At 42.8% G+C, this 11,844-nt stretch overlaps 1 long non-coding RNA gene across 1 annotated transcript in view; it reads left to right on the top strand.

Moving 5' to 3' along the window:
* Window positions 1-782: 782 nt before the first annotated feature.
* The window catches only part of LOC104698031, a 21,043-nt gene continuing 9,981 nt past the window's right edge, over window positions 783-11,844 (top strand). Inside the window, exons 1-4 of the long non-coding RNA XR_002044717.3 lie at window positions 783-950; window positions 3,683-3,816; window positions 4,557-4,621; window positions 10,302-10,394. This is a non-coding gene — a long non-coding RNA (uncharacterized LOC104698031). The remainder of the gene's footprint in view (window positions 951-3,682; window positions 3,817-4,556; window positions 4,622-10,301; window positions 10,395-11,844) is intronic.

Below are 11,844 nucleotides of genomic sequence, written 5' to 3'. Positions count from 1 at the left end.
ATCATCATATGAAAATAACGTATTAACATACTGCCTGTGAACTGTATCCAATCAGTTCCTTTTCACTGGCGTGTGTACAAAACAATTAAAATCAAATTTATATTGCACTTCTTTAATATATTCTGGCATTAATATAATCAACGAACAAGTGTTAAAAAGTCTTACAGGCCTATTCTGCTTTAAAATGATATGTTTGTTCTCAGGGTTAGTGGATATTTTCAGCTTCTTTAGAAGGGCACTAAAAATGAAAAGTTCTCGGCGTATGAAAGCAACTCTGGCAGCCATTGGTTCATGTAGAGCCTGTCTCTTTCCAGTGGCAGCCTGTTGTGTTCATTTTTTTAGATGGTGTCTTTACTCCTGGACTTTGTCAGATGTCCTCCATGTTACCTGCAGCATATTTGTTTTTAATTATTGGTTGTTGTTGAATAATAACTCATAAAATTTATGAGACCACTGAATTATGTGGATGACCCACAGGCTGGTTGTGCTACCAGGTGTTCCGGTGTCAGGCAGACACACACACCCAGGAGGTGTCTGCATGCCTGCCAAGGCCCAGGATTTCACCTGGAGACTGAAGAATGGCTCCCATGCCATCAGTATATCCTTATTTTCCATGTTTCATGCTCTGAGGCTACATTTTCCCTGTTTTCCTTACTGCTTTTGGTGTACTGTCATGTGACGTGAGGTAGGAAGAACAGAGATATTCTGTCACTGCTCTCAGCGCTAGAAGATCTCAGAAACCAAAAAGCTTGTGGGAGTAAAACATTTTTGCCATTCACAGGGGTGGATTGTCTACCAAGAGGTTATTTATTCTGTCTTCAACAGCGTCCGCATCTCCCCGGGAACAGTGCCTTGTCAAGCACCTCCACCAACAGGCACTCCACACTCCATCGGGCAGTTTTTCTCAGGGATTCTCTAACTTTGCTGTTTCTTAACACCTCTAGCAGCAGGTAAGCCCATTTCTTTTCCTCCTCACTAAGGACACAGAAGAGATTACTCTCTTCTTTGAGTTTGCCTTTTACTTATTTTGAGAACCTATGCTCCCTCAGACACATGTACAGAGACTAATGCTAGTGCCCAGCCAAGATGATTCTTGAAACCATGATCATGAAGTTGTAAATGATTGGTTTCCCCCTCCCCTGGCAGTGTGAAACCTGCCTACAAAGACACATCCCTCTAAGGAGATCAAAAGAGAATGTATTTCCTAGGCGAAATAAATGAGTGAGATCCTCATACTGCTTCCTAACCTCTTCCTAAAGCAGAACTACTTCTTATGGCAAGAGACAAACTAAGCTGAGAACATAAGCTCACTTCAATTTGGACCAGAGGATAGTAGCAAACCATGGAGGAAATGTCAGTGTCTTTCCGTTAAGTGGTCCCGTGCCATCCTTATTTATGATTTCCTAACAATTAATTTAGCCAGATGGAATATGTGATTGGCATAATTCAATTTTGAAATTGCAGATTTGAATTCTTGAAAGTACAAATGGTTGTGCATTTACATTATCAAAAATGGCTTTAGACTCAAATCACTTCTTTTTCTCTTCAGCTCTTTACAGCAAAGCTATGAAATGAAGGTGGGTGAGGAATGCAGAGGAGAGGAAAAAATGCCAGGATTTATTGCCAATTACTTTCTTTTTGACCCTCACTTCCTACCAGCTGATTTGGAGTGGAACCAGGCTGAGCAGCTGACTGACTGCCTACCTCATACTAAACACTAGGTCAGACCTACTGCAACATTCTCCTCCTTGATGGTGTTGATGGCATAATTGGCATCAGCAGACTGGCCCTCAGCCTTGAGGCAGAGGACAGCTTCATGTGTAGCTCTTTATAGGGACAGAATAGGGGGAGAGGAGGTGCACATTCCTCCCTTGGTCATAGTGGTGGAAGCCCAGGAAGTGCCAGTGAAAACTGAACATAGCCAAGAAGGTCGCTGTGCAGAGACACAGATTACAGTACTTATCTTCCCTGATTGCTCAGCACTCGAGGTAAATGTTGTCTCTCTCACTCCCTTAAGTTCCAACTCGCTGTCAGATCCTTCCCCACTGGCTGATGGACAGTTTGGTGACACTCTCCAAGCCTGTCAGGACTTGGCAGTGCTGCCATGGTGCTGTAACTACTCACGAAAGGAAAGAGGACAGACACAGAGCTCTGGTACCTGGGTTTGCCTTCCCACTTACAGCACCAGAAAAAGATGCTGTGTTGTTCTTTCAGAAATACTTTGCTGATGGACTTTTGCCAAATAAGGTGAACAAATAAATCTCAGGAGCCTCTGAAGGTGATCCCCCAAAAATGGCTTAACAGGGCTTAACACTTTGTCTGGACATTTGCTGGTTTGCTCTTTTTGGAAGGAATGAACATATGGAAAGGTAACTTGTAATTAGTATTTTCTAGGCAGCTCAAAATACAGATAGAACAGAGAAAAGAAGTTTCTTTGGGTGGTGATATCAGGAAGTTTGAAAGGTGATGAGTAGGTTCCTCAGTGATTGGGGGTTGCACATCTTCAGTCAAAGAGATTCTCACATTCCTGAAAATTTTAAACGGGCTTTTTTTATGTTGCCATATTATTTGTACCAGTGTTTGTTGTATTCGTGGGAAATTATCCTATTTGTCTTCAGTAAATACTGCATAGGACTCGAAATGAGAAACACATCCATAAAGTTTGTTAGGGTTCAATATGTAATTTTTTTTAGTGATAAGGAAAATGAAAAAGGTAGTTGTAGTTACATTTTAATTACATTTATTGAATATACACATTGTCTAGGACCTAGAATATCTCTAGCATGATGGAAGACAGCAAAAGAATGGGATTAGAGCAGACGAAGAAGAGATCTCAGGCCTAAATAGTGATACAGAGAGGATAACCAATTGTAAAAAAACCAAACTGAAATGGTTGAAATTGTCTAGCTTTAGGGAATGCTTCTTAGCACAAATTGCCAGCAATAGATTTTAATTTCCGCATGCGTTCCCATAATTATTTTTGTTTTGAAGTAACTGTGAAAATGAGTCTTTTGCTTCTGCTGATATCAGGTGACTTCTGAAAACAAAGTGTATCTCAGAGAACAGAAATATTATTATTATTATTCAAAGGCTGCGTGCTTGGGCAATTATGCAAACATTGTCCTACTGTCAGTCAGTAAAAACCTTTCCTAAAATACCTGGAGCCCTTGAATTAATTAAACTTCTCATCTCCTCCTTTGAATGCCACCTTGCAAGGGGTCCACCTCCTGCCAAAACCCACTCCAAAATTCCCCCCCAAGGTCATTTTATTATGCAGCTGAATGTTGGTCTGCAGTGAACACTGCTGCTGCTCTAACTACTGAGTACAAGCTTATATATGTACAGTTCTGCAAACTCTGTATGCTCTTTTAGCAAGAGTCAACTCGGTGACTCACGTGTTGCAAAAAGTGTGACATCTACTGAAAGCAGCACTGCTTCCCTGAAGGAAATAAGCACAGTTTCTGTGGCCTAACCTCAGAGACATCAGAGGCTGATGTCCCCTTTCCATCATGGCTGGAAGTTTAGGAGCACAGTTTGTACAAAAACAGCTGGATTAAAAAAGGCCCAGTGGAAAAAAAACCTCAAAAACTTACAAAGTGTAATTATACTGAATTTAACAAGACTTTTTTTTTTTTTTACTCCCTAAGTACTTTTAATGGGAATAAATGGTTTATCTTTTCAGATCTGTATATTACTGCAGAAATATCCTGCAGGGAAAAGGCTGCGAAAGTTCTGGCCACCATGTAAATCCCACACTGAAGACTCACTTGGGAAGAAGAAAAGATACAAAATGTTGTGCTGGCTCTCTAAGTAAAGGTAAGTGTTGTCCTACATAAACAATAACGAGAACAAAGCAAAATGGTGCCCAAATTTTGTTTCAGGAGTGAATTATGTCAGCCAAAGCCTTCATGATTTTATGAAGGTGGAGACTTTTTCTCCCTTTGTCTATTCTTACTCCTTGGTAAACAGGCATGTATAAAAACAGGCCTATATAAAAAAGGATGGCATTCATATCCTCTGTTTTGTGGCCACCCCCAGCTACACCCCATGTGTGTGATACTCAAAAGGGCAAGTGTGTCCCACAGGGAGGAGGAATATTCAGCGTTCCACAAATGGCTTTGAACCAGCTGCACATCACAAAACCTCCCTGCAGAGCCCCTGGGCCTGGGTACTCTTGCTGGGACAAGTTCATCCACGACTGTATGGGGAGCTGCTTAATTGAGGCTCATTACTTCCATTTCCTACTGACACTGTGCACCCCGTGAGGCGCCGCTCAGGCAAGCGCCAGGGGCAGGGGGTTGAGCAGCTGCTGCTGCTCGCATGGAAGCGGGAGAGGATGAGGGATAACAGTGCCCTCACCCAGCACTGCTGCCTCTGTGCTGGGTACAGCTTGCAAGCTGCTAATCTGACCCCCTAAGACGGGGATGCACCTGCCTTGGCCACCACAGGGCCTTTGGCCACAGAGGACGGTGCACTCCTGACAAACTGCCCCCAGCAGGTGCTTCCTTCACCCCTTTGGGATCTCTGGTAATCCGTATGTTTTGTCCTTTTATAAGAGGGTGCATACTTGGAAGGACCTCAGCTTAAACTCCCGAAGAGGAGCATTTGCCTATTTTAACAGGTAATGTGAGCTATCTATTTCTTCCTTATTCCAATTCAGGTTATTGTATAACCTGCTTCTCCAACATCAGGAAGCATCCTTCCAAAGCCTCCAGCTCTGATTCTGTTTCTTCAAGCACACCAGCTCACAGGTGGACATAGACTTCCTGTTCATTCCTGGTTCTGTGGAGGTCCTGAATCCCTGCTGAGAGCCTTGTTCCTATTTCCTTACAGACATTCTTCCAGTTCTTTGCTGATGTAGTACCCTCAGTTTTCATTATTAAACACCCATTATGGATTTTGGCTCCTACAGGTAAATATGCAGTATCTTCCACTTAATGTCAGCTTTTCCAGAGTACCACAAAAGCTGTTAGAGGAATTAATCACCTTTTGATTTCCATGGGGCAGTGGAAAACCTGTGAGAGAGAACTTAGGCAATGGTATCTGTTATTATCACCCTTCTGAAACTCACTACTGCTGAGTGAAAATGAGCTTTGTGAAGGTAATCAATCACTGGCCACCACATGGGTTCCCTCACTATAACATTAAGGGTAAAACTCATCACTTTGAACAGCATCAACGCAGTCTTGTTTAACACCAATTCTCACTCACCCACTTCTGCAGAGGAGATGAAAGAGGGATCTGTTTACTCAGGATACTCTGGCTTTGCATTTCACCACTCCCAGTGCAAGTAATGACTTGCTGGACAACCATCGGACTGGCCAGGCAAGGGCTTCCTGTGCTGCAAGGTGTCACGGAGCCATGGCAGCTCTGCACATTGACTGAGAAGTCAGATAAATTATAACTACCAGCATCACAGCCGTAAAAATGACAGAAATAAATATCATAGTATTACAGAGAGTTCCTTCCTTTGCAGCTGCTGTTCGTCAGGTAGTTTGCAGTCAATTCATAGAATAAGAAATTATTTCAGAACATATTACATTGTACCAGAATGTTGTTTCACTCCCAAAAATCCCCTATATAAGTCCCCCCAGTGGAAGTTTTAGCTGAGGGAAAAACTCAGAGAGATGGTGGCGTCTACTGTGTTAGACGCTGCACACTGAACATTTGGCAGCCCAGAGATGAAAGGTATGAAAGGACCATGTCTGTGGGCAGAGCAGGTTTCTTGTTTGGCAACATCTGAGAGTAGAGCTAAGCCTGGTTCAAGGCATTCCAGTCTGGGTCTGCATTCCCTGCTTGTGTGTATGTAAAGATGCCCAGGTGATTTCCACGGCACAGGCTTTGCAGGTATGCAGTTGCTGCATCCTGTCACTGGTGACTAAGAAGCAGTGGCAGGTCATCACAGAGAGAATTAGCTCATGTATTTTGACAGGTGAAGCTAAATAAAATGAAATAATTTGACAGGAAGTGAAGCAAAAATGCAACAAAGGAATAAACTTGCATGAAGGTCAGGTTGCAGAGGGGGGAAAAACAGGAAGGATGAGAAATATATATACAAATAAATAAATACAGATGTTTTTATAAATCAGTTTCAACCTCAGCAGTTTGACTAGCTCAGAGTTCCTTGTCTCTCAGCCTGTTTGGGTGAGGCAGTGCTGCTATCATAGTAAGTGCTTTCACTTCCTACCAGAGAGTAAGGGGACTGCAAGATCTCTCACCAAAATCTCTTTCAAGACTGAGTGTGAAACAGCAAACTAAGAAAGTCCACTTGAGTTTGGAGAGAGACTAAAATAGCCCTAGGAATTGCAAGCTGCTCTGTTAGTCTCATTTTAGGCCCATGGGCTGCACAGGTTTGTGGCGAAGCAACTACTGATTGTGGCTGCTATTGCCTAAGGGAGGAAAGAGAAATGCTGGATGGGGCACAAAGCAACAGTAGATTTCTGAGGGTATAGTATTTTCCAGTGTGAGCACAGGAAGCTTTCTGCACTAAGGAAACAAAGGCAACTTTGCCACTGGTATTACCAAATGGCTAGGACTGTCTTCATAGTGTGTTGCTGGTAAAAAACATAGACAAGAAAAGGAGAAAATTTATCCAAAATTACAGCAAATAAATGTATTGGAAGAGGAAAAAATTATAAACTACACAGGTGGCATGGAAAGCAACAATGGGGTTTTCTCAGTAAGGATGCTGACAGCATAAAAGGCCATGTGTCAGCACAGCTGTAACAGGTCACGGCAGCGAGGGCCGGCCTGTTCATGAGGGCCTCTGCAGTGACCCTCGGGAACAGCACACAGCTGTGTGGCAGTACCCAGCCCGATCGGGTTGTACCAGCCTGCAAGCCTCCAGCCAAACATCCTGCCTTTTAGTGGTACATGTCCCTTGGCTGCGCTCAGCAGACACGGGCCATCTGTGAGGGACCAGGATCCCCCTCCTGTGCCTGGGCAGCGGCACTGCCCGGGGACCTGCCGGACACAGGCTGGCACAGAGTCAGTTCCAGGGTGACAGGGTTACAGCGCCAGAGGCGACTGCGAGACTTGGCTGTGATGCCTTGATAGCCAGAGCCCTGGGAGGTGGCCTGATAGGCACAGTCTCCTGTGTCAGTGGCACTGAGACATACAGGGGATGGGCTCTTCAGGAGGAGAGCATGGGAAAATGAAAATACACGTTAATGTTGCATGTGTTTAGACAGGTAAAATAATGATTTGGAGAGCTGAGACTTATAGTATTCATAGGTTTGTTTTCTTTAAGAGACTGCGTTTTTTTAATCTGTTTTGTTCTGAAAATATTGTGTGTTTAAGCACTTTGCTGTTATTCCTGCTGTTTAGACTTTCTTATGGATGCACAGGAAAAATCTGCTAGTCATCTTCTTTACTTGGATGAATTGTTATCTGATGCTAAATGTAGACACGTAGACAGAGTCCTGCAGGAGTCATCCTTTGCTCTAAGTGTGCAGTCTTATTAATCCCATTAAAATGTTTCATGGCTCTCAGAGTTGCCAAGATCTCTTTCAGATCGGAACCAAGTGTGAAGCAACAAGGTAAGAAGGTGCACTCAATTTTAGAGAGTCTAAAATAAGAGCTCTAGGAATGGCAAGCTGCTCTATCACTCTCATTTCAGGCCTGTGGACTCTTCACGTTATGGCCAAGAAACTGCCATAATCCAACATCTGACTAAATTTATACCTGTGTGTGCTATCAAATTTCAGCGATTGCTGGCCAGATTGTGTAGGACTGCAGAGATGGGAAAGGGGGTCATTTCTGTCAGCCAGGGTAAACCAACATCAGACATGATTTTAAAAATAAGACCACTGTGGAATTTGCCTGACACAAACCTCAGTCTCACCCTGATGCAGAAACACTACTTAGCTTCAGCTTCAACCAACTGTCCTTAAACCTGTTCAACATGAAAGGATTTTGCTGTTCTTCCCTGTACAAGTAGACATTAAATAAAAAGGACAATTACAAGGTAAAGTATTACAAAAATACCCACTTTTAGGATCTGTTGTCACAGCCTGATTCAGCTGTGAGGGAAGTACCCTTGGTATTATTTCTGTGTTCAAATGCTTGAGGCATTTATTAGAGATATTGATGTGGAATGCTTATGGGTCAGGTGGACGATCCTACTTAGCTTGCCTCACATTTTAGGCCAATGGTTTTTGCAAACTTCTTGAAATCTAGCCAGGCAAGCCCTTGGTCCTGACAAGGATCTACCCAGCTATTACCTCTATACATGGATTGGTAACCTAGAAAAGTGAACAGCATAGGAATTTCAGATTTAACCTGACTTCTGCTCTGTCATTTAAGGATCATTTTGCACTGTGTCCATGCATTTGAGAAGAAAATGAATGGTTAACTTTGCAACCTTTCTTGTAAACAGGCCTCTTTTTTTTTTTTTTTTCAGAATCATAAATCTTGCAGAGAAATGAAAATCAAAAAAATAAAGATGTATTAGGTCCACATTTGCAGATATTCTAGGTGGCCTTTTGCAGTGTAGGAGCCATAGAAAGACACAGACTTTGTCACCAGCAGAGCTATTCAGCCGGAAGCAAGGCTGATTTCAAACCAGTTTTTGCGTAAGACTGCTGGTACCTCCAACTGAGATCTGCTGGAGGGTGCTGGCTTAATTATAAAGTATCTCCCCTACAGCTGCAGAACACTAATCCTGATTCACCAGAATCCAATGCCTTTGTTTGGTTATAGAAACTATTTTTTGGATCTTTTGGAGTTAATCTAGCTCTGACCTAAGCCATATGATGGATGCAGAGTAGTCATGGAATACATTTCATGCTCTTACTGTGCCTAGCCAGGACACCTACTCTTTTTGACATACAGGACTGTCAGACAGGGTTACAGGGACTTCAGCTCAGCTCTGTGTTGCTATTTCAGCAGGTCATGAGGTCTTATCATCTAAATTTTGTCAAGCAGGAAGAGACTTTTCTTCCAAGGGAAGAACACTGTGTGGTAACAGTTTCTTGGGACACTCCTCTCAGTGGCATCGTGTTGTCAACACAGACGTGCTTTTGTGCCTCGATGCATTGATCAGCTCCTGTTCCGGATGGCAGCTTCTCCTAAGTCAGTGGCTTCTGGGAAGGTTGGACTGGGCCCTTGGTGAAGGGTGGAAGGCAGGTTGTACTCTGTGTTAGCCAGGACCCAACTGTTCCTTCCTCAGTTGTGAAATAGTGCCCATCTCTCATTCAGTCGACAGCCATTACCTGCAGGCATTCCAGTTCTGTATGAACCGTAAGGTCTGTGGCCCCAAAAGTGTATTTCAACATTTGGAAAAGACTTAAGACTAAATTAGGCAGCACAGTGAAAGGATTTAGTTTTTCCAGAAATTCCTGTGACTTCTGTAACATTTCTACCTTTACTGCTTAGACAAAAATAGCTTTTTAAAGTTGAGGAACTTCTTGAGGATTGAATGTGACTGAACTGAGGAGAAAAAGAACATTCTTTTTTTCCCAGAAGTTTTTCAGAATCCTTTCCTTGGTCTGTACAGTAAGTGTTTAAAAAATCATTGATGTATATATTTTGTTTAATGTGCTATAGATTTGTCACAAGTCTAATTAAAATCTGAAGCCACTGCTTTTATATTATTTGTAAAACTTCTTAGTACACAGTATCATAAATGAAATTGATTTGAAGTTCTACAGGTCAAGCCCAGGGCAAAGGGGCCCTGATTTATTTGGAAATTTTGAATAAAAACAGAAGATAGGTATTTATTATTTTAAAAAGTAATTTCAGCTCTCCCATAATCTCAGGCACTGAGACCATTATAAAGGAGAATGAATTTTGCTTCACTAGTAGCAGATAGTGTTTTGCAAAACTACTCTGGTGTTACATCAAAAGCTTAAAATCTGTTCACCAGAATTGCTTTCTCCCCCCCCAATCCATGTTGTAATTTTCAAACTTATCAAAGCTATGAGAAACTTCAACCCATGGTAGGAGAACCCTCTTTTGGAAACCTAAGTCCTGGCTTGTATTTGTATTAAAACCCTTTCACAGTACCCTGTAATATTAAGTTTTTTAAGTTTGTCTAGTACAACCACGAGGTTGATAGCTTCTCTCCACTCATCTGCATTTAGGGATGACTGTGGTTTAATGAAACAGAATATTCCAAATACTAATGGATCTTAAATTGCTTATTCTTAGCAAGAGGTACTCCAAATAGCACATTTGCCTCAAGTATGTGATATAAAGTGATGAGTTAATTCATGTACTTGTGTCAATTGCTTCAAGATACTGAGAATTAGCTGCATTAGTGATATGCTTTTTTTTCCTCCTTGTGCTTAACATATGAACAGGAAAGTGCAAAGGAATGGAGATCAATTTAAGCTCTACTGCGCAAGGAGGGGAGAAATCTGGTGATGGTCCTACAAATGTCATTGACGAGGTCGGTAAGTTCTTTCTTTTTGCATTTTCTTGCTATTCCTTGTACTTAGGCTTCACGTACTTAAGATTTTTGGAGTAGTCAGTGGCAGCGAAATTTCTGATTGCAGTGAATTAACCAATAAGAGTTTGTCTTCAGGAGAGCCGCATCAAATGGAGCATGAAAATCCCTCCTAGAGACCTGCACCAAAGCAGTGCTGAAGTTGCTCCAAGGCGCTCTTCTCCACCTGGACTCCCAAACCCAGCAGCACCATGTCGTGCAAAAGCAAGAAAAACGTGGGGACAAATGCACATCCCTGATAGATCAAACTTCCCTGGAGATCAAGGGCCAGAGCACAGTGTGATTCCCCAGCCTCAGGGTTCCTCTGAAGTAGAACAGAGCAACAGGTGGCGGCTGTTAATGTGCTGAATGTGGCTTCCCTCTGCGTCCGGCCATGGAAAACAAAGCCAGCGACCGGATCCATGCCAAACACTTTGCAAGCATGGAGCTTGCACAATTGGGCTCCACCCACATGCCTCACATGGGAATTTTCTCCCTCACCAGCTGGGTTAAGATCACAAGATGTAAAAAGGGGAGAAAGAAAAAAAAAAAAAAAAAAAGAGCTGGAGTTGTTTTCTTTCCATTGTGGCTCCTGAGCTGAAAGTTCCTTTGCAACGGAATAATAGAATAAAGATGAGAGTGAACACTGCTGATGGCTCAAAATCTGGCACCAAAGTTTATTTTTCCTAAGCAGTCTGAGTCTGAACAGTCTTGTCAGACAATGTCAACAGAGGTGAAAAAAAATGACGAAAATCATTGAATCTAGTTTGGCTCAAAAATGAATAAATGCACCAGACAGGGTAAGTATATGGCCATTAAAAATGGCATAACCCTGACTGAAAACTGAACACCCTCATATGTATTTTGTACTCTCAAAGGCTTATCATGCCAGCTGTATTTTTGAATGAGCCAAGTGTCTACTCGTATGAAATGAATGCGGGTAGGCACACATAAGCTTTCTCATCAGTGTCCATACTCATAGCTGGGCATGTATTGAAGTCTCTCAACTCAGCTTGTTATAGCTATCATGATGCAGAGCCTGAAAATGCCTCTTCTCCGAGCCCAGACAAACGTGAACTGACAAGCACTGTATTTTGCCCTTAAGGCTCCTGTCCATAGTGATGCATCGTCAGTTATTCTCTGTAAAAATCTCTGCCCCCCCCCCCCATCGCACATGTGCTTGTCTTTTCCCTTAGTGTTTGCCTAACTTGGAAGCAGGTATAGTTCATGGGAAACAGTGACTACGCTCCAGCACCGACGTCTTAATGCTCAGGAGGAAGATGCGTGGGCTCAGTACGGGGCAGGTAGGATTTGAGAGCCCCAGCCTGAGAAGAAAAGGGATAGAGACCCACAGCATGTTGGTGCTGCTGCGTGCGCCTCACCCGGGAACCCATGGAGCCTCCACGCCTGTCACCCAT

Source organism: Corvus cornix, chromosome 5 (genome assembly GCF_000738735.6).
Source record: "Corvus cornix cornix isolate S_Up_H32 chromosome 5, ASM73873v5, whole genome shotgun sequence".
In the NCBI taxonomy this organism is placed as follows: Eukaryota; Metazoa; Chordata; class Aves; order Passeriformes; family Corvidae; genus Corvus; species Corvus cornix.
Note: the sequence above shows the minus strand (reverse complement) of the source record. Positions and strands in the feature narration are given on the sequence as shown.